The sequence below is a fragment of the Musca autumnalis genome, unplaced genomic scaffold (genome assembly GCF_047663935.1).
Source record: "Musca autumnalis isolate F117 unplaced genomic scaffold, ASM4766393v1 scaffold_3, whole genome shotgun sequence".
NCBI classification, from domain to species: domain Eukaryota; kingdom Metazoa; phylum Arthropoda; class Insecta; order Diptera; family Muscidae; genus Musca; species Musca autumnalis.
The window spans coordinates 114,949,713-114,972,487 of NW_027411866.1; the positions used below are offsets into that span (position 1 = coordinate 114,949,713).

The window sequence follows — 22,775 nt, forward strand, 5'->3', positions numbered from 1 at the left end:
TATAAAGTGAAAAGCGAACTATTGTGTAACTACAGTAAATTTTTAGGAAAATATTACTGCGTGCATTTCTTTAAAAGAGATCTAATCGTGAGTATATGGTGCTATAGTTTGAAGAAGCCAATTTCAATCCGAGCGAAAAGCTTCCAAAAGACAACCGGCTCTTGTTCCGGAGATCGGACTACCCACAGGGTAGTCTGCGATCAACAATCTTCCGTCATTTATCGACAATTACAAACTACTAGCTTGAGAAAAGCTCTATATGCATCCATAATCTTCCGAGTTGCCTGGAATCATACGTATAAACAGCCATGCACAAATTCCTACGGCCCATTGGATAGTGTGAATCGGAACTAGCAATTTCTGGATACGAAGCGAGTGACACATATCAACATTGTCCTGTACCCCAATATGCCTAAATTTTGTTCATTGAAGGCAGTGATGATCTGTTGCCTTCATGATTGTATGACAGCAAACAAGAATAACCTTTAATAAATTTCTTACCCAAACATCTAATGGACATCTGCAAGAGTGGTCTCAGTTATTGCCATTGTCAACTTTAAAACCCATAACCTAAACACAATATTGCATAACAATCCTGGAAGGTTACATCATAAAGAAATAATCATTCACCAATCCTGAATTACGAAATATTCATTCTCAATACAAAAGAGGCATCCATTCGCAGTATATTTGACCTTTTCTAATAGTGGTACATAATATTGCCACCAGTGTATATGCCTTTGAATTTCAAAATAATATCATAAGATCTTCTAAATAAGTATACATAATATCATATATCCTAGCCCTCAACATGATATACAATAATATTTCATACCCAACAATGTTCCCAAATTGTAGTATGGTATGAAATTTCAATACGATTTTACTTGTGAAACATTTCATTTTATGTATGGTGGTTGTATACCCAAAACGCGTTTCACGATATTAAGGTTCCCATTAAAAAATTATTTTTTTGTTGAAGTTACTTCAATTTAAATATTGAATATCATGTTGAGCCTACATTTATAAACCAGATTTGATATTTATAATTTTCTTTTTATAATAAGGTATTTGATTATATACATCGCATGCAAGAAATAACCACACCAACAAGAGAAATATTATCCTATAATCACAGCAATCCTATAGATACATACACCGGCATCCAGATATTCGAGAAGGCCTTCAACGATACCGGAGTGCATGGTAAGTCATTAAAAGTACTTTATCACCTCTATATGAGTATTTGAGAAATCTCCAAGATAAGGGATCTCACTATTTGGAAGAGCTGTTCAATCTCTTAATTACTCTCAAATTTTAATAAGGGGCTCTTCTTATAGTGGGTCTCTTCAATTGATTTTTCCAATTACTCTATACAAATTAATTTCTTGATAATATTTTTCTCTTTATGTGTGGTGATTTTTTTTTATTTTACACTCATTACGAATTTATTAACCCATAAAGGGAATTAGATCTCATGAATTCTTCAAAAATTAACCCATTTTTTATATAAATATTAAAGTAAAGTATATGAATGTATAGTTAGTTAGATTTACCGTATACAATCTCTTTGTCATAGGTTCTAGTATGATTTGAATAAAAAAATTTTGCAAAGACAATATGAGTTGGTAAAGAAAAAACAATCAGACGTTTCTTTAAAAGGGATGTAATTCTAGATCCGGAGTGAAATGTATTTAGGGGTTCATAGTTAAATATGCCATTATGAACAACGGCTGGTGAGGGTTAAGAGGCTTATTTCCCCGAATATCTGGGAAATTCAACGATTTATCTTCTGATTATAACTGTAACCACCAACAACATGTTAATTATTTATTTTAGTTTAGGATTTTGGGGTCCTTAGTTTCGATAGTATTTTTGTTTTTCCTTTCCTTAACTGGTCCACATATGTAGATATATGATTAAATAGATTTGCTTGTTGCTATTAGGGAGTCTACAATAATACCTGTAGAACAAACTGACATTGGTTGGAGGTGGACAAGAACCCCCCATACCCGACTGTAGCTACCTCAAACGGCTCCCGCCGTCCTCTCTTCAACCAAAGGTCTGAGTGGATTCACAATTTGAACCGATATCACCCATGTCCATTACAACCTTTACTCTGGAAAGGTACTACAGGAGCACCCTTTCCTCTGGAAAGGGTCTATAGAAGCATCCATTTCCTCTGGAAAGAGTCTACAGAAGCACCCTCTACTCTGGAAAGGGTCTATAGAAGCACCTTTTCCTCTGGCAACTGTCTGCAGAAGCACCCTTTTCTGTGGAAAGTGTCAATAGATGCACCCTCTACTCTGGAAAGGGTTTACAGAAAAACTTCTTTCCTCTGGAAAGGGTCTATAGAAGCATCCATTTCCTCTGGAAAGAGTCTACAGAAGCACCCTCTACTCGGAAAGGGTCTATAGAAGCATCCATTTCCTCTGGACACTTTTCTTAAGAAGGGGTCTATGGAAGAACCCTTTACTCTGGAACGGGTCTATAGTTGCACTCGTTTCTCTGAAAAGTGTTTATAGAAACTCTCTTTTCTCTGGAAAGGGTCTATAGAAGCACCCTTTCATCTGGAAAGGGTCTATAGAAGCACCCTTTCATCTGGAAAGGGTCTATAGAAGCACCCTTTCCTTGGAAAAGTCTACAGAAGCACCCTTTCCTTTGGAAAGGGTCTGCAAAATCACCCTTTCCTCTGGAAGGTTTTCCTTTGTACCTTTGGGCTGGTCTCTAAATCATAAAGATCTCTTCTGACGTGCCTGAGTGGTGGAGGCCTGTCCACTAGATTGTAGCAGGGATGCTTACGGCGACAACAACTCGTTGTGCTGATCATACCATTCTAGCGCCGCAAAGCTTACCACAGACCAGATGTAGAAGACCATTTTAAGATGTTGTAAAAGTTCATTGTCAGCACCCCAAGTGCTGCCAGTCGCTGACCGACAGGGTTTCTTTTCCCTACTTCTTACCTTGTCGCAAATAGCTGTGGCTTGGGCGGACGACTTAAACATGCTGTAGAACGTTACACCCAATATCTGGGGGTAGTAAAAGGTTAGAATCAGGGCACTATAGACAAATATGTTCAGACGAGCCTTTAATGGGACTTATGTCCGAAGTTATTTGGCAGACCAAACTCCTATTGGGAGTTAAATCCGATGAAAACCGCAATAGGTCCTCGTAAAGTATTCGTTAACCATATTCAAATACCCCACACTGTATGTCAATGGCATATTTTTTCTTTTCATTCACAAGCAAATGTTCATATTTGTAGACATTGATCAGAGAGCGGGAGGGCGGGCGATCGCACAATGAACGTTTAGTCATTTTTTAGTGTTTAGTGATGTTTGATTGGGTTGTGTTGGGGGATTCATGGCAATAATAGCAACAACCACAACAACATCAACCATAGCAAAGCAACTCTCATATGTATGCTGGACAAGATTTGTTTACGTCTTTCTAAATAAAGCTCAAAGTACGGATATGCAAGCGTGGGAAAATAAATGCGAATTAAAATGTTGATGTTTTTAATATGAGAGAAGCAAAAACAACAACAAAAAACACTCATGAGTAATAACAACAACAACGGCAATAGTTAGTCTGAAAACTTGGCCAGACAATAAATGCAACTATGGCAGCAGCATCGTCGTCAACTAATAATGCTGATGAATGATGAAAAACTGAATCTCTAGGTTGAGACTCTGGTTCTGGACACACGTGAGTTGTTGTTGTCGTGTTTTCTGATTTGGCTCTAAGGAGATGAAACATCGCCCAACTGCAAACAACTCAGAATTATGACATTGGAAATTGTGAACATGAATATCGTCGAACGTTGTGCCAAGCTTTTTATTCTGTTTTGATCCATGACTTGACTATGACCAATGAAATTTATGTTTGCTTGAATGAATGTCTAAAGAACCGAAGAAAATAAAAAACAATAACAAGAAACTTTTAAAAAGAAACGCTTAAACATTGTTTTATAGCCACTGGCAATGAATATAGCAGGGTATAACAAAAAAGTTTTTTTTTTCAAGCATTACGTTTCGTTTGACTAAGCAGGAGAGAGAGATAGAGGTTTAGCGGAGGCCACAAACTACACTGTTTGAAAAAATTGAACACAAAATAAGAACTTATGTTTCAAATACTACCTGAAATTATGGTAGTCAATTATTTTACGAAGCCAGTAACGTAGAAAGACTGATAGGAGGGCCTTTAGCTATAGAAGAAGACCGGCAGCAGATCTTCTACATACGAAAACAGGTAGGAGGAGGTATTTTATCTATTGAAGAACGGTAGTAGATTTTCTATTTTATATTTATTCCTTTAAACTCCTATAAGGAGCTAATGCTATTCTTTTGATTTCGATCCATATAACTCAGCTTCTTTCAACATCTTTTTCAATTTGTCACCTCCAAGTGTGTGCTGGACGTCCTCTTCTTCGGCTTCCCTATGGATTCCATTCAATTACTTGTTTTGTTCTATCACTGGAATCCTACCGCAGTGTATGCCCAATCCACTTCCATTTCCGTTCCATGATATTCACATAGATTGGTGTTTGGTTTGTCATCTCCCAGAGCCTGTTATTTTAGATTGTGTTGAGCCAGTAAATTTTAGCAAGCGCCTTAGGCAGCGGTTGCTGAAACTTTGTAATCGGTCTATGCGGTTCCATGTTTCGCAACCGCACAGAAGGACTGAAGATACGTTTGGGTTGTATATGCGTAACTTAGTTCGAATTGAAATAGATGAGGATTTCCAAATTTTTTTAGCTGTCCAAAATCTTGATGTGCCTTTTTTATAAGGTTCTTGATATCGTCTGCGCTTCCACCGTTGCTTGTGATAGTGCTACCTAGATATAAAAAGGATTGCGCATCTTCAAGCGGTTTCCCGTTTATATGAAATGGGTGAGAATTCGATGTATTTAATCGCATTGTTTGCATGTTTTTTTATTTCTTATCCGATTTGACTCAAATTTTGGATCTAGGCGTTTTAAGGTCAAATTTTTCGATATTTCAAAATATGACCCTGTCATTGAATACAGTTTCTTTGAAACGAATATTGTTCCAATCAGCATCTTCGTATCTTTATTATTAAAAAATATGCAAATATGCAAAATCCGATGTCTATTGATAAATAATCCGGCATTGGCGGCAACTGTAGTTATGCAGTTGAGTTTACGCGCCATATCATTGTGTCTATATCTTTTGTCTATAGGAGAAGAGCGGCAGGTGTTCTTCCAACTATAGAAGAAAATTGGTATTAGATTTTTTTTTATCTATACAAGAAGACCAATAGGGGTCTTCTATCTGTAGAAATTTTTAGAAGGTATTCTATCTATAGAAGACTGTTAGGAGATCTTTTATGTATAGACGACCGTTAGGAGGTCTTTTATCTATAGAAGAAGATCGGTCTTCTAACTAGGAACAAGATCGCTTTTTTATTTTTATTTCAAATATTTATTATAATAACAAATTACAATAAAATTATGTAAAAAATAGCACTAGCATCTAAGGCTATCGGCTAAAAGGAGACCTTCTATCTATAGAAGAAGATCAGTGAAAGATCTTCGATCTATAGAATATCGGTAGGAGGTTTTCTATCCATAGAATACCGGTAGGAAATTATCTATTTATAAAAGACCGATATGAGGTTCTATCTATAGAAGGAGACCGGTAAGATATCATCTATAGGAAAAATCGATATATATATATTCTATATATAGAAGAAGAACGATAGATGGTCTTATATCTATAGAAGAAGATCGGTATGAGTTCTTCTAACTATAAAAGAAGACCGGCTATTCTATCGTTAGAAGAAGATCGGTAGGAGGGCTTCTATCTGTTGAAATTATTAGAAGGTATTCTATCTATCGGTCTTCTAGCTATAGAAAACCGAAAGGAGGTCTTCTAACTATAGAACAAGATGAATAGGAGACCTTCTATCTACAGAATAAGATCGATGAGATACAGTGGTGTGAAAAATAATAAGGACAGTGACATACACAACTTTTGGTCGCTCCTAAAATGTGTAAAATGGAAGAATTTGCGATGGAAATTTGTTTTTGAAAATGTACATGTATTGCAATAAGAAATTCCACTATGATTTTGGTTTATTTTTGTTTAGTTTTTATACAAAACAAATATTTTTCGTAAAATCCGTGATTTCTGCTGTGAAAAATAATAATGACAGTTTTTCGTTTTAGTAAAAATAACAATCTTTGGTGTCCACATTAGAGCTCATAGTGCCAGAAATGTATCATTTTAATCGAACCGCTCCCCCCTTATGAAAGTCGTCTTATGTTAATTGACCTGCCTACACTCGAGAGAAGACGTTTCATGTTGAAATCAATGTTTATTATAAAACTGACTCGTGGATTAATTGATTCTCCATTTTTATTAGGCGAAATAAATTTTAATTTCCCGTCTCGTTTAACTCGTAATTTTATCCCAATAAATTTGCCACTCGTTAGAACCAATTATGAAGCTAATAATCCCATGAGAGCTTTATGTGAATCCTTTAATAATATATATAATAGTATATCGTTTACTGACCCTTTAAACTTGATAAAAAATGCTATTATGCGTATGTAGTGAGTGCCAGACACGTATGCATGATTTGTGATTTAGTACTTCTTCATCTAACCTTATTATAATTAGTTTTAGTGTATTAATACTTGTTTACTTTTACTGTATGCCGGCTGATTTAATATGTAGCCGGTCATCCCATCATTCTACTAACCCTCCATAGTCCGGTATATGGGGTGTACGCGTTCCCTACGATATAGGGAGGTGGCCCCCTCGGTCGGGTGGGCGGGAAAGAGTGGCGTGGGACCGAAAAAAAAAAAATAATAATAATAATATCCTTCCCACGTAGTGGTGCAGGGTATAAAAATATTTAACAAATAATACAGATTGCTAGAAATCACATCGCTTGGTCTAAGAAAAATTCCGTACCATTCTTTGATCTGATGAAACCAAATATATTTTTTTGTTCCGATAGAGGAGTTTATCAGGGTTGAAGACCTAAAAATCAATAATAGAACCCAGAATATACTCTGAAGGCGGCTAAATATGGCAGAGGTAACAGCATGGTGTGGGGCTCATTTTCTTACTATGCTGTGGGGTCTCTATACAGTATTCAAAGTGTTTTTGAAATCACAGGATTACCTTGAAATTTTGAAAAATATAATTTTTCCGTATGCTGAAGGGGGTGTGCCTCTCAAATGAGTCTTCAGCAAGGTTAATGACCCAAAAATGACGGCAAAATGAAAAAAGGTGTTCCAGGATAATTAAGTTAAGTTCTTAGAATGGCCCATACAATCGCTTGATTTGAACCCAATTGAAAAATGTTGTGGAATTAAGTTAAAAAATCAAGCAGGGGAAAGTGTCCATAAAATTATGGCGACCTTTGGCAACTTATACAGGTTGCGTAGGACGCGATACCAGTAGAGAAGTGCCGAATTTTGATCTACTCGATGCCCAGACGATGCGCTTCCCTTTTAGAAAACAAAGGATCGTCTACAAAGTATTAATGACACTGAAACACTTTATCTACCATTATTTAGAAAAACCTGCATTAATTTCTTTCAAGTTTGGTCTTTATTAAAAGATGTCATGAAGTGTCCTTATTATTTTTCACACACCAAACTACGACAATTCGCATAAAATATAAAAGATAAACAAAATATGGCTACAAGCAATCAAAATATTTTTATAATACTTTTCTTAACATTTTAAGAAAACAATAAATTTTATAAACTAATGTAATTTTCACTTTTTTAGTCAGTTTTCAATTTAATCTTGGTTATGGACTGAAGTGTCCTTATTATTTTTCACACCACTGTACCTTCTATATATAAAAGGATATCGGTAAGAGGTCTTCCATATCTAGATGATGACTGATATAAGGTCTTATATATATATAGAAAAAGACCGTTAGAAACAGACTGGTAGAAGGAATAAGAATATCGGTAGGATGTCTTCTATATATAGAAGAAGACCAATAGGAGGACCGCTATCTACTGAAGAAGACTGCTAGGAAGTCTTCTTTATATAGTAGAATACCAGCAGGAGGTCTTCTATCTATAGAAGAAGATAGGTAGTAGGTTTTCTATTTAGAGAAGAAGACCAAAAGGACGTCTTCTATCTATAAAAAATCTAATAGGAGGTCTTCTATCTGTAGAAGTTGTCCGATAAATGGTCTTCTATCTACAGAAGAAGATCGGTAGGAGGTCTTTTATCTACAGACAAATATCGATAGTAGGTGTTCTATCTATATATAAAGTAGAAAAATTTTTGTTTTGAAATTTATGGACTCAAAAACCGCAGAACCGATCTTTCTGAAAATTTCAGGGTATATTAGTACATCGCCTAAAAATAACATAGGCTATAAAATGTTTTGAAATTCCGCTCTGATCGGGAGATATAGCATTAGAATCGGAGGTATCTCCAAAAAATTTAAACTTTGTATCAAATATCTATAGAACGGTTACAGATACAGACGCCAAATTTGGAATGTGTGACGGAATTTAGCCTACAAATGTGCCAAAATATTTCGAAATCGGTTCAGATTTTAATAGACCATTATGAGGTCTTCTCTGTATAGAAGACCGTTTGGTGGTCTTCTGTCAATAGAAGACAGTTAGAGGGTTTTTATATTAATACAAGACCGTTTGAAGGTCTTCTATCAATAGTCCTCCGTTAGAAGGTCTTCTTTTTTAAAAGACCGTTCAGAGGAATTCTGTCTATAGAAGACTGTTAGGAGGTCATCTACCTAAAGAAGGCCGTTAAGAGGCATTTTGCATGTTCTCATTAAACCCTTCAGGCTACAGAGGGTATATACTCTATATTAAGGCCAAAATTTGTCTCATCGATATAGTGGTTTTAGACTAGGGATACGTATTACCAAGCAAAAGTTGACTTTTCGATCCTTTGAGTTTTACTTAGAACTCAAAAATCGATCTTTTGATTCTTACTTAGAACTCAAAAATCGATCTTTCGATCTTTTGATTCTTACTTAGGACTCACTTGTATAAAAGAATCGTTCGATCGAGATGACTCCTTCGTTGAAAATGTGTAACCTTTTATTGTACAATGCTTCGCGTTTAACACTGCCGTACCGTTAGGTTAACTATTTTAGACCCCAAAAAATTTTGGTCGAAATCCTTTTCGGACAATTTGGGCAGGATTTAGACATATCCGTCCTTCTGTCTGTGTGGCTGGAACATACGATAACTCTCAAAATTAGTCATTGGTAAAAAGTAGTCCTAACTTAATTTAAGTTCGAAAATGGGCCACATCTGTCCACTTTTGCTGGTAGCACCACCACAAGAGTTCAAAACTTTTTAAACTAAATTTTTGCGCGCGTTAACTCTCGATGGCAGTAACCGATTCGGTCCATACTTTGCACATAGTAATATTTCTACCAGACTTAGATAAGGTTCGAATACGGACTATCTCGCTTCACTTTTTAGGGTACACTGAAGATGTAAAATACCCCACTTCCACCATATGTAGTAGTGGATGGAGCGAACGTTAACTTTGAAACCAGCTACTACGTTGGTCCAAAATTTGCATATCGTTATATATGTGCGAATCTTAGATAAAGTTCGACGATGGTGCTAATCGGCAAACTCCTTTCGTTAACTATAAACAAAAGTTAAAAAATAGTCAGGAAAATGTTACTCAAAATATCTTCTGAACAGAGCAACGGATTTGGTCCACACATTATAACTCGTAATATTTTGTCCAAACTTAGTTTTAAGTTCGAAAATTGATCATATCGGTACACAGCTCCCAAAAGTTCAATATTTTAGTTTAAGGTCTGTTCGTGGATGTTTTAGAGATTTTTACCGATGCTACTTCTTGTTTAGAGCGATATTATATATTTCATGGGTAAGTCCATGGTTCCTGACATAATAGTGGAAAAGCTCTAAATTATACGGTGACCAACTGAAATGACTAGTGGACCCGATATCTATCGAAATAAATGACTCTCAAACTAAGATCCTCTCTTAAAATGGACTATGTCAGTCCATTCCGTCGTGTACCTCCACCGCAACACTTTTAAGATTTAGTCCAAATCAATATTTTTGTCGGCAAGTTCAAGTGAGAACACTGGGAACAAGTGTAGCTAAACTCCTCCAAATACATAAAATCGGAATGTACAGTTATATGGGGGTATAGTGAAACATTGATCTATGTTCAATATTTTTGATTACGATGTTTTGCGACCACTGGGAACCTCAAATTTGAAATTACAGGTAGTTTGGTCCTAAAATGTAGCTAAAATCCTCAATATACCGTATATGGGGTCTATACCAAACCATATAACTATGTTGAACATTTTTTGTGGAGATATTTTGTGAATACTGGGAATCTTAAATGTTGAATTATAGGTAGTTTGGTTCCAAAATGTGGCTAAAATCCGCAAAATACCGAAAATCGCGAGGTACCGTTATATGAGGGCTATACCAAAACATTGACCTACGTCGGAAATTTTTGATGGAGATGTTCTGTGACCACTGGGAACCTCGAATGTTAAAAAAACAGATTGTTCGGTCCAAAAAATGCAGCTAAAATCCTCAAAATACGGAAAATCGGGAGGTATCGTTATATTTTGTGACAACTGAGAACCTCAAATGTGAAATTATAGTTTGGTCCAAAAGAGTAGCTATAATTTGCAAAATATCGAAAATCGGGAGGTACCGTTGTATGGGGGCTATACCAAAACATGGACCTATGTTGGCAATTTTTGGTGGAGATATTTTGCGACCACTGGGAACGTTAAATGTGAAATAACAGGTAGTTCGGTTCAATAAAGTAGCTAAAATCCTCAAAATACGGAAAATTGTGAGGTATCGTTATATGGGGGTTACACCAAAACAAGGACCTATATTAACAATTTATAGTGGAGATGTTTTGGGACCACTGGGAACCTCAAATTTCAAAATATAGCTAGTGTGGTCCAAAAAAGGTTGCTAAAACACGCCAAATACGGAAAATCGTTATATGGGGGCTATACCAAAATGTGGGCCGATATAGCTCATCTTTGAACGTGACCTACCTATTGAAAAAATACACTCGGGTGCAAAAATGTAGTGTTCCAGCTCAATTATTGCGGACGTTAGAGTGCTTACAACAGACGGACATGCGGATATGTTTATATTAACACAGAATTTTATGCTGATCATAATTTTATGCTGACCACTATAAAAAGATTCCTCTGTCTGTCACTTTTATGTAGAACAAAAACTATGAATAATTCTGTGTTTAGTTTTTTATTGTCATCTTTCTTGACATCTTAACCATTCCGCCATTCATTTGCCTGATGTCCATTCGCAGAGTTTCACCTTGGTTGCAATTGCCCACACACACACACACAAATACTTGTTTAATCGATAATTTTCATCTAATTTCCCCAGAAAAGAAATATGTTAAAAATTTTCTTAAAAAACTTTCACTTGACTTTTCCTGTTTATCGCTGCTGGTGTTGCGCGGATAATTCTTATTTGCAAGTTAGTTATGTATGCAATGAGATGCGTCTACTAACCCACTCTCCCATAAAAATTGATAAAAGCAACACAAAAGTCGGCTCCTAGCTGCCGCAGCCTTGTCATATGGAGGCAATGTTTATTTTACAAGCAAAACAAAAACAACAACAATCCGCAAGCCTTGTTGTATAAAATGTTAAATTGAGATTTAACACGACGTGTTCACCGATGTAAATGAACAAATTTTAAAGATATTAAATCTTGACAAGCTGCTATAAATTTCGATTTTTTTTTCTTTGCCTTAACTTTCCTTCCTGTGGTGTTTGTTGTGTGTCGCATTGCTTAGATCAGAGCTTAGTTTATGGTCAGGTCTGGAGGAATTTAATGGTATTCTCTGCGTCGTGTGTAATCAGAATTGAGTGAAAAGCTAAATAATCGGTGATTTTCTCTTTCTAATTGTAAAGCCCCCCACAATTTAAGAATATAAATGAGTGAAATTCCACATAGAAACTAAGTGGTAATGTTACAACAGAAAGTTACATGGATATTACATATCAGGGTTAAAGAAATTTCGTATTGGAACTCTCATAGCAAAGGACACAAAATTTACTTACTGACTTAGCTTCCTTCCATTGTCCTTCTTAATTAAGAATTTTTTATAACCTCCACACTAGTATATGAAGATTATTTTACCTTTTGTAACGTATTGAAATAATCATTTGCGACCCTATAAAGTATATATACGTTTTTTGTTTGAAGGTCAAGGCAGGTCAAGTTCGATGGTGTTCTTTATCGGTCCATGTTTTTGTATAGGCCCCATATAACGGTACCGTTCGATTTAAGGTATTTTGAGGACTTACCTACAATTTTTAACAGAACTAGCTGTAATTTGAGGTTCTCGGTATTCACGAAAGTTCTCCAGTAAAAATCATCGACATGGTTCCATGCTATGATATAGCGCTATATAACGGTTCGTCCCGATTTTCGGTATTTTGAAGACTTTAGTTACAATTTTTAGCCGGACTAGCTACCGTGGTGCAATGGTATGCAGGCCCGCCTTGCACGTTAAAGGTCGTGGGTTCGATTCCCCGGCCAGTCGAAATCAAACACTTTTCAACGGTGGCAAAATACCCCTCAGTAATGTTGGCGACATTTTCTGAGTATTTCAGCCTTGTACAACTTCTCTACAAGTGGTGTCTTAGACACGCCGTTCGGACTCGGCGATAAACAGTAGGTCCCATATCATTGAGCTAATATGAATAGGAGTGCACTCATTGATATGAGAGAAGTCTCCCCTGTCCCGCCTGGGATGTTTGTGGAACAATTATATAGCTGTAATTTAAAATTTGAGGTTCTCTGTGGTCCCGAAACTTCACCACCGAAAATCCTCAACATGGGCCAATGTTTTGGTGTAGCCCCATATAACGGTTCGTCCCGATTTCGAACTAGCTGTAATTTGCGGTTCACAGTATTCGCGAAAATTTTCCACCACAAATTGTCAACATGGGTCCATGTTTTAGTATAGCCCCATATAACGGCTCTTCCCAATTTTCGGTATTTTGAGGATTTTAGGTACAATTTTTAACCGAATTAGCTTTAATTTGAGGTTCTCAGTATTCTCGAAAATTTTCCACCAAAAATCGTCAACATGGGTCCATGTTTTTGTATAGGCACACAAAACATTTCCACCGCACTTTGATATAGCCCCCATATAAAGGTAACATCTGATTGAAAATATTTTTTAGATTAGATTAGATAATTTTAGCATTTGGAGTATCCGTGCACCTTAAATTGTGAAATTTGAAATAATTTTTAATTAAAGAAAAAACAATATTTTTTTCCTTGCTTTAAAATAAAATATATGAACATGAAAACAAGACGAAGTCGTACTTATTTTCATTATAACCTAAATTTGCCATGAGGCAAGCAGACAATAAAACGTTTTCAGTACCTTGTTTGTAACTACCAAGGTGGCTCAAAAACATACTTTTTTGTATTCTCTATTTAAAGACGCAAACCAAAAGGAGCGCCAATATTCATAATTATAGGGTTTGGTATGATTTGCTTTAGTTTGATCTCGCTATTGGTGAATGTGAATGAAAACAAAACAACTTTGCAACAAAGTTACAGAGAAATAGCATTTGCTTTGAAATAAATAATCAGTTAATTTTTTTTTTGTTTTTCAGATACACCAGCTGTTGTTTGTTCGCGCAAAACGGTGTTTATTCAATGGAGACGTCAAATTCTCAAAAAACTTGAACTTTATGTGAAATTCACTGACACTGTGTGAAATTATTGGCACACACAGTGAATTATTTACATATCGATTGGTCAGCACCACACAGCTCCATATGAAATCATATTCAATGCGGGGATAATAAATTTGCATTTAATCGAAACTGGCAATTATTTCGATATTAATTTTAAAAATACATTTTTGCAATATTTTTCGGTAAGTAGAATTTTGACGTCTATAAAATAATAAATATATCAACGTTTTTTCTAAGTCAATGATTTTTATAAACATCGTTCGAGAGCGGATATTTATGAGGAAAAAAAATTGGCGCATATGGATCAGAATCGGAGAAAAAAAGCTAAACATTATATTTTTTATACCCTCCACCATAGTATGGAGGGTATATTAAATTTGTTTTTCTGTCAGAAAGTAAATATATTCTTGATCAGGATAAACTTCTAGATGATCTAGCCAGGTCCGTCTGTTGTAGTCATTGTAGTGTCCCCAATAATTTAGATCGAACGCTAACATTTAGCACCCGAGTATCTTCTTTCCATAGACAGGTCAAGTTCGAAGATGGGCTATATAGACCCACGTTTTGGTATATAACGGTACCACCCAATATAAGGTATTTTTTGCATTTTTTTGGCCGAACTAGCTGTAATTTGATATTTAAGGTTTTCATTGGTTCCGAAATTTCTCCACCAAAAATCGTCAATATAGATCCATGTTTTGGAATAGACCCAATATAACGGTACCCCCGATTTTCAGCATTTTCAGGTATTTAGCTACAATTTTTACCGAACTTGCTGTAATTTGACACATGGGGTTTCCAGTGGTCACAAAAATTCTACACCAAAAATTGTTAGAACGGTACCCCCAATTTCCGGTATTTTGAGAATTTTAACTACAATTTTTGACCGAACTAGCTGAAATTTGACGTTTAAGGTTCCCAGTGGTCCCGAAACTTCTCTACCAAAAATCATAGGTCCATTTGTTGGTATAGGCCCTAAGAACGGCATCTCACAATTTTCGGTATTTTGCGGATTTTAGCTACACTCACATGTGAGGTTCCCAGAGATCGCAAAATATTTCCACCAAAAATCGTCAGCATAGTTCCATGTTTTGGTATAGCCCCATATAACTGTGCCTCCCGATTTAAAATATTTTGAGGATTTTAGCTACATTTTTTTACCGAACTAGCTGAAATTTGACATTTGAGGTTTTCAGTTGTTCCGAAAGTAGTCCACCATAAATCGTCAATATAAGTCCATGCTTTGGAATACCCCCCATATAACGGTACCCCCGATTTTCGGTATTTTTCAGCGGTCACGAAACATCTTCACCAAAAATTGTCAACATAGGTCCATGTTTTGGTATAACCCCCGATTTTCGGTATTTTGAGGATTTTAACTACAATTTTTGACCGAACTAGCTGAAACTTGACATTTAAGGTTTTTAGCGGTCACGAAACTTCACCATCAAAAATCGTCAACATAGGCCTATGTTTTGGTATATCCCCCATATAATGGTAACCCACGATTTTCGGTATTTTGAGGATTTTAGGATTTCTAACCGAACTAGCTATAATTTGACATTTGAAGCTGCCAGAAGTCCCGGAATTCCTCCACCAAAAATTGTCTATATAGGTCCATAAAAAACAAGTGAGCAAAGGCTATAGTCGGGACAGGGCCGACCATGTGATACCCTACACCACTACCCCATGTGCATAAGCTTTTCACTGGTAAACATTTCTTTTGGGAATATAATCCGACTACCACCAAACATAATATGCCTCTTTCTCTCTGGGACCCCCATAAGCAACAAAAATTTCGTGACCATCCGATCAAAATTGCGACCTGTAGCGTGATTACAAAAAATGGAAGAATTGGATGCATTACCGACTATTGCGATTTCTCCCGCCAACCGACTACTAGAAGCCGATATATTCACAAAGAACAAAACTTTGAATTTGTCTCCACATGAGTTTTTCCCCATTCCGACCCCTAAATATTATCCGACTATCACCAAAATCAATAGGTTTCTTCTTCTGTGGGGCCCCCATCTACCCCTAAAATTTCGTGATCAAAATTTCAACCTGTAGCGTGATTACAAAAAACGGAAAAATTGGATATATAACACGGTGTGCCTTAACCAAATTTAAATGGAAGGTGCTTACACCTGGAAAGTTTTTGCAGATTCTAAAACTACAATGCTCACAGATGAGAAATATTAAAAAACAAAAAATCGCCGGAGAGATTTTCAAATAAATCGCGATTTAAGTTTACATTTTTAGGGGTTCTTTAGGTTTTCACGATTTTGCTTGGAAGCTGCGAGTCCTATGTAGATGGGCCTAAAGAAAATGTTGTAGCTGTGAATATTCTCCACAAGGTTGCCCTTTATGATATTTCCATAGGTTTTGCCGTTTTTGAGATATAGAAGTTCAAATTGAGAAAATGCACTGACTGTATCGCCTCCTTATAAAACAATATCATGCTCAGTGCGCCTTAACTAACTTTTGATGAAAACCGCTTACACATGGGAAGATTTCGCGGATTCTGAAACAGAAATGTTCATAGATAAGAAAAATAAAGAAAACAGAAAAAATCGCCGGATGGATTTTTAAATAAATCGCGATCAAAATTCACAATTTTAGGGTTTTTTTAGGTTTTCACGATTTTGCTTGAAAGCCGCAAGTCGTATCGAAATGAGTCTAAAGAAAATGTTGTTGTCCACTTACGCCAACATACTTTGCATCAATATAAAGAAGATCTTTTCTTCTTCCATTGACGGGCTTTCCTTTGGAAAACTCTTACCAGAAGCGGAGATATTCGCATAAGAAAAGAAACGTTGAATTTTCTCCACATGAGCTTTTTGCTTATTCCGACTCCTGAATATCATCCGACTATCACCAAACTTAATAAGCTTCTTCCTATGTGGGACCCGCATCAACTCCCAAAAATTCCGAAAATGGGAAGCATTACCAAATATTGCGATATCTCTGCTGTTTTACTACCTACTACAACCTTCTGCACATCGTTGTCAAGGTGATATTTTCTACTTTCATTAGCAGGTACTTTTGCTTGCTTTTGATATACCCCTTATAGATGCGGAGATATTAGCATGGAAATAAAACGTTTACTTATTCTCCAAATACGTTTTTTGCCCATTCCGACCCCTGAATATTATCCGACCATCATCAAAATCAATAGGCTTCTTCCCTTCCGGGACCCTCATCAACACCCAAAATTTGGTGACGATCCGATCAAAATTGCGACCTGTAGCGTGATTACAATGTTTAGATGGACAGATGGACGGACACACATAGCCAGATCGACTCAGCTCGTCGAGACATTCATTTTGGTGTATATAAGTATGGGTCTACACGCAGAGAAAAAAATATGATTGATCCAACGAAGAGCAAAATATGTATTGTAAAGATATTGTTAAATTCCAAATGTAGTATTGTGATTCCAACAATTGGGTTTTGTTAAATCCAAAAATTGTTTTTGTCAACTGGACAATAGTTCTCTCTTTTCTTCGACAATTTTTTCTCTTCTCTCGCTATTCGATGCCGTGTTAAAAAAAACAATTATGGTGAGTTTTGTTTGTATGACATGATGCCTTTATCTTTGTTTTTGTGTGTATGTATACCAACAAGGAGACTCTTGTTTTTATTTGTTTCTGTTTTGTTTCATTCTTCTATCTTCATTGTGCTTTGAGGTTTGGTGTTATACCGGAGTTTGTTATGGTGTTTAATTATTCCTTATGTTGTGGTGGCTGCTTGTGGCTTTTTGTTTGTCTTTGTTGTCAGCCAATGCAGCAAACCATGTATTGTGTTCATCAATGATTGCAATATTATACGCGACATTTATATCCAAGTTATGCGAAAAGTGTATATGAGAAGTATATGCACTCAAATCAAAAATTTCTGGGCTGGTTTTCTGGGTTGACAATACTTTTTGTAAACAAAATTAGATTATGATAGTTCCTACAACCGGTATTGTTAACGATTTTTACAATATTGCGGAAATTCGAAAGTTGTTTTTGTTTTCTATGTTTGGAACAAAATATGGTATTTTTGGATTTGGATTACAATGTTTGAACAAAACAAATACATTTTTGGAACCAAAACAGATATTTTTGTTCCAACAAAAGCGAAAAATATTTTTTCTCTGCGTATACGACCATTATTTCGATGCGTTACAAACTTTTTGGCCAAAACCAACTTATAATACCCTCCCCACATAGTGGTGTAGGGTATAACAATTTAGATACATTTTTGACCTAATTTACGCATTTGGGTACCCGTGTTGTTGAGTTTTTAAAGAAATTCGGTGCTATATCTCTGAAACCAATGCGAATCTTCTTCTGAACTCTGAGGCAAATTTGTAGATAAGGACAAGAATAAAATATTTAGGGAAATAATGAACTCGAAAAACTCAAATTTCAAAATATATGCAAAAATTCCACATTTTTTATACATTTCGCACCGTATCTCCAAAACCGTTAATTTTTTCTGAATATTTTTTTTGGAAAAATATTCGCTGGAATGTAATACACAACTCTTCGGAACATGTCATTGTTGTAAAATGCCTCTACCACGTTGTTTTCAGTATATTTTTCAACGACCATTTAATAAATATGTCAATAATGTGGTGAAATCCGAAATGCGAGAATAAACTGTTGGTGTCAACTGTGTTTGAAATACGTGTTGTTAAAGAAATGATGCAAAATACCGCTGAAACAACATGAAGTAAGCATTTTAGAGTTTCAGAATGTTCTAAAGAATTGTTGAGAACTTTATTTGGAAGATTTTTGCGAAAGTTTACTTGGTTCAACTCCCAATAGTTTAGCCGATACTGACCAGAATTTCAGCAATTATGTACAATTTTCTATATTTGATAGATTTTGATGCCCTAGATGGAGTTTTTCTTGTGTAGTTTTTTCAAAAGATAAGTTCTACTAGTATAGGGCTACAGTATTGCTAAAGACAGCAAGGCCTATTCGTTTCTTAGATAAAGGCCTGATAAATGCAAAAAAGTGTAGATTTAGCCCGGTTTAGATGAGGCCATAAAATCCGAACTGGATCTGACAGTACAAAACCCTACTAGGGTTTTTGTTGTCTAAATATGTACTTTCAAAAAATGCATACTAGAAGTTGTTTGCATTTTCAGTGTTGAATAGTGTTATTCAATTTAAGTTCAGAATATTTAATGTTGGAGTTCGGCCCGGTCGAAGTTAATGTTTTTTACTTGCTTAAGTTATTTTACTAGTTTGAACTCCTAGAAAATTCAGGTGTTCTAGAAAGTTGCTTATGTTAGGTGCAATTTTGTAGTTTATTGCTTTCGTGAATTTTATACGGTTTAGTATCTATGGACCTGAAAATGAGAAACATAATGATTTTTGTTGCCAGAAGATTCGAAAGTTCAATTTGGAAAAATGTAAATATTGGTCCATGTTTTGGAAAGAACAACGATGAGGCCCCACATGAGCTCTTTTAAAGGGAGTATTATCATTTAAGATAATCCGTTCCTGCAGAGAATAAGAGGAAAAGCTTAGTACATTCATAAACGAAAGCAAACTAATTGTTCCTCTTTACAAAGACATACAGAACTGAGACAGGAACAAATGCATTTTCCAAAAACATGTGATAGTGGTGTGGAATTTTGGTTATAGATGGCTAAACAATTTACTGGAATAGTTAACAGCACTGTTAATCGCTTTTGTTTCCAATTATTTTTCCATAGAAAACATAAACGTCGTGGTTTGAGGCTAAAATTTGTTTCTTTACTTTTATTTGTTTGAAATGAAAGTAGAAAATATCTCGTTTCTAATGATGTAAAGTAGGTTCTCGTAGGTGATCAAACAACGAAGATATCACAATAGTCCCAAATAAAACCCAAATTTTTCATTTTTGCCATTTTAATTATAATATCGAATACCACAGCTTTGGCTGGGGACTTTCCAAAAGCAAAGCTTGACTATGAAAGTAGAAGATTCCACCTTTACAATGATGCAAACTAGGTCGGCGTAGGTGACCAAATAACGGAGATATCGCAATTGTCGATAACACATCCCATTTTTCCATTTTTTTGGAAATCACGCTACAGGTCGCAATTTTTATCGGTTCGTCAATTTCGAGGGTTACTGAAGGTCTCACAGAGGAAGAAGCCTATTGATTTTGGATAATATTTAGGGGCCGGAATGAGCAAAAACTTTATTTGGAGAAAAAGTCAACATTTTATTCCAAAGCAAATATCTCAGCGTCTATAAGGGGTATACAAAAAGCAAAACCATGGCAATGAAAGTAGAAAATATCACCTTTACAACGATGTAACGTAGGTTGACGTAGGTGGTCAAACAACGAAGATATCGCAATAGTCGCTAATAGAACCCAACATTTCATTTTTGCGATTTTAATAATAATGACGAATATCACACCTTTGGTTGGGGATCATCTAAAAGCAAAGCCTGACTAAGAAAGTAGAAAATCCCATCTTTAAAATTATGCAAAGTAGGTTGACGTACAGTGGCTCCAAGCGAAAGTCGTACACCTAATGAAATTTTTTTAATTGACTTATATCTCCGGCACAAAATGGAATATGAAGAAAGTATTTACGCAGCCTTTTAGTGCATTTAGTCGACAATTTAGAAACATGATATAATAAAATAATCAACCCGTTTACATTGTTGAAAAATTAAATTAGCTAAAATACTAAGAATTTTAGCACCAAGCGGAAGTCGTACAGCAATTATAAAGACAAAGTATTTGTTAAAATATTTAATTCTAGTACATGTTCCTGTTTTTTGTTAAATCCTACGATCGATTTAGCGTAACATCTGCGCTTCTTTACAATTGACAGGGTCCATTCTGGAAACTTGTATCAGGTTAAATGGGAAAGAAGCGTAAAATGAAATAAAAATTATTTTTATAAAACAACATGAGAAAATATTTATTTAACTTTACAAAAACAATTTTTTTAGATTCAGCAGATATCGAAAATTAAAACTGCAAAGCCATTTAATACCTTGATGTCTACTAATAAGAAAAAAACCCATATGAAATATTTAAAATAACTAAAACATTAAAAAAACAATATTTTCTTTTGGATAGTTTAATATACGAAGTGCAAAATGAGTTCATTTTTAGTGTCCCGACACTCTAATCGATTGAGAAAAATATTTGGAAGCTTATTTTTCCAATGTGCACTCAAATTTTTACAACATAAATACCTTGACAATTGGTGATAAAAAAAGTCGTAAAAAAGCTATACATAAATTTATCCAAGAGCGATGTTTAGAATATCAAAACAATAGCGATGAATGCATAAATTTTCTTAAAAGAGTGTAATTTTCATAGATCCAACAAGTTCTGTCCGAAACCTGACATTACATTGTGAAAAATCTCACAAATTGCTTCATGTCTAATACACGAAAAATAGAACATAACGCATCAGTGTATTTGTGGGTGTGTGGGGCTTATCTTTCAGATTTGAATCTTTGTTTTATAATTTTTCTGAAGTCATTGGGAATCAAACTCTGAGATTTTATAATTAAAATGAGTTCTCACTACCTGTCGAATAATGTATTGGTCAAGGTAAGCGTTGTTCTTTCTGCCAAAACTCTGACTTCAAGCATAAAAGCTTATTATTTGCGACCACTGGTATTAAATAATTGTTTCAATAACATGGGTTGGCTGGACTGTAGTCCAAGCTTGAACAATAAATCGTCTATAGTGGTTCTATAAATGGAAAATGTCTCCAGACGACTTATACTTCCAGACATCTTTATAGGAGAGATTTTCCAAACAAACAGCGACATATTTTAAACTTCAGCTGTTCTAAACTAGTCAAAAATATTCTAAATCGATTGCAGAATTCAACTGAAACCAGAAATATGCCGAAGGACGATTTATATTAATAAATATTTTGACTTTATAATTGCTGTACGACATTCGCTTTGTGCTAAAATTCTTAGTATTTCAGATATTTTAATTTTATAACAATGTAAACGGGTTGATTATTTTATTATATCGTGTTTCTAAATTGTCGACTAAATACACTATAAAGCTGCGTAAATACTTTCTTCATATCCCTTTTTGTATCGGAGATATAAGTCAATTAAAAAAATTGCATTAGGTGTACGACTTTCGCTTGGAGCCACTGTAGGTGGTCAAATAATGGAGATATCGCAATAGTCGGTAATACATCCCTTTTTTCCACTTTTTCTGCAATCACACTACAGGTCGGAATTTTTATCGGATCATCACGAAATTTTCTCACAGAAATAGAAGCAAATTGATGTTGGTGATAGTAGTCAAATATAAAATTAAATATTAATTATTTTGGTTCAGTTCGCCTTAATTCAGTTGGTATAAAAGGCAGATAGGTGAAAACTTTCGTATCTCCCTAAAAGAAATGTTTATGAGTGAAAAGATAATGCACAGAGGTAGTGGTGTAGGGTATCACATAGTCGGCCCCGTACCGACTATAGCCTTTTCTCACTTGTTTTGTAATACATTGATAACATCCATACTTAAACTGAGCTAAAAATTGCCTTACTTATGACATTTGTTTTGAGGTTATGGAAGAGCTCTTTAAAAAAAACTATTACATGAGTTAACGTGATGATTAGCTACCTTAATTCATGTAATATTTTTTTAAAGACCCCTTCCATAACCTTAAAACTAATTTCATAAATTTTTCTTATCACACATTTAACGGAGGTTGCCAATGCTATGCAACCCAACCATGTGCATAACCACAAAGAATTTAGTTCCTACCAGTTTGCAACTATTTTGCGGTATATTGTGCCAGATTGCCTATTATACTGCGAACCTTACAAACAAAAGCCTAAAAAAATCTCACAATAGAAAGTCTTAAGGTACTACAGCCTTAAAGACCAAGAAGTGCAACCTTCTAGAAATCCACAACAATTTCTTTTTCCCTACCATAATTATACGGATCGCTAGCATTGTTTTCTTTTAGCAAAACGTTAATTATATAATCACAAAGTAAATCTGGAGTACAAAGAAGAAGCAACAACAAACTATTGCAT

At 35.2% G+C, this 22,775-nt stretch overlaps 1 protein-coding gene across 2 annotated transcripts in view; it reads left to right on the top strand.

The window, feature by feature from the left end:
• LOC141397580 (uncharacterized) overlaps window positions 1-22,775 on the top strand; it is a 221,879-nt gene that overhangs the window by 132,888 nt on the left and 66,216 nt on the right. For both annotated transcript variants that reach the window (XM_073974015.1, XM_073974016.1), the window contains exon 4: window positions 13,666-13,931. The gene's annotated coding sequence lies outside the window, so the exon portion shown is untranslated. The remainder of the gene's footprint in view (window positions 1-13,665; window positions 13,932-22,775) is intronic.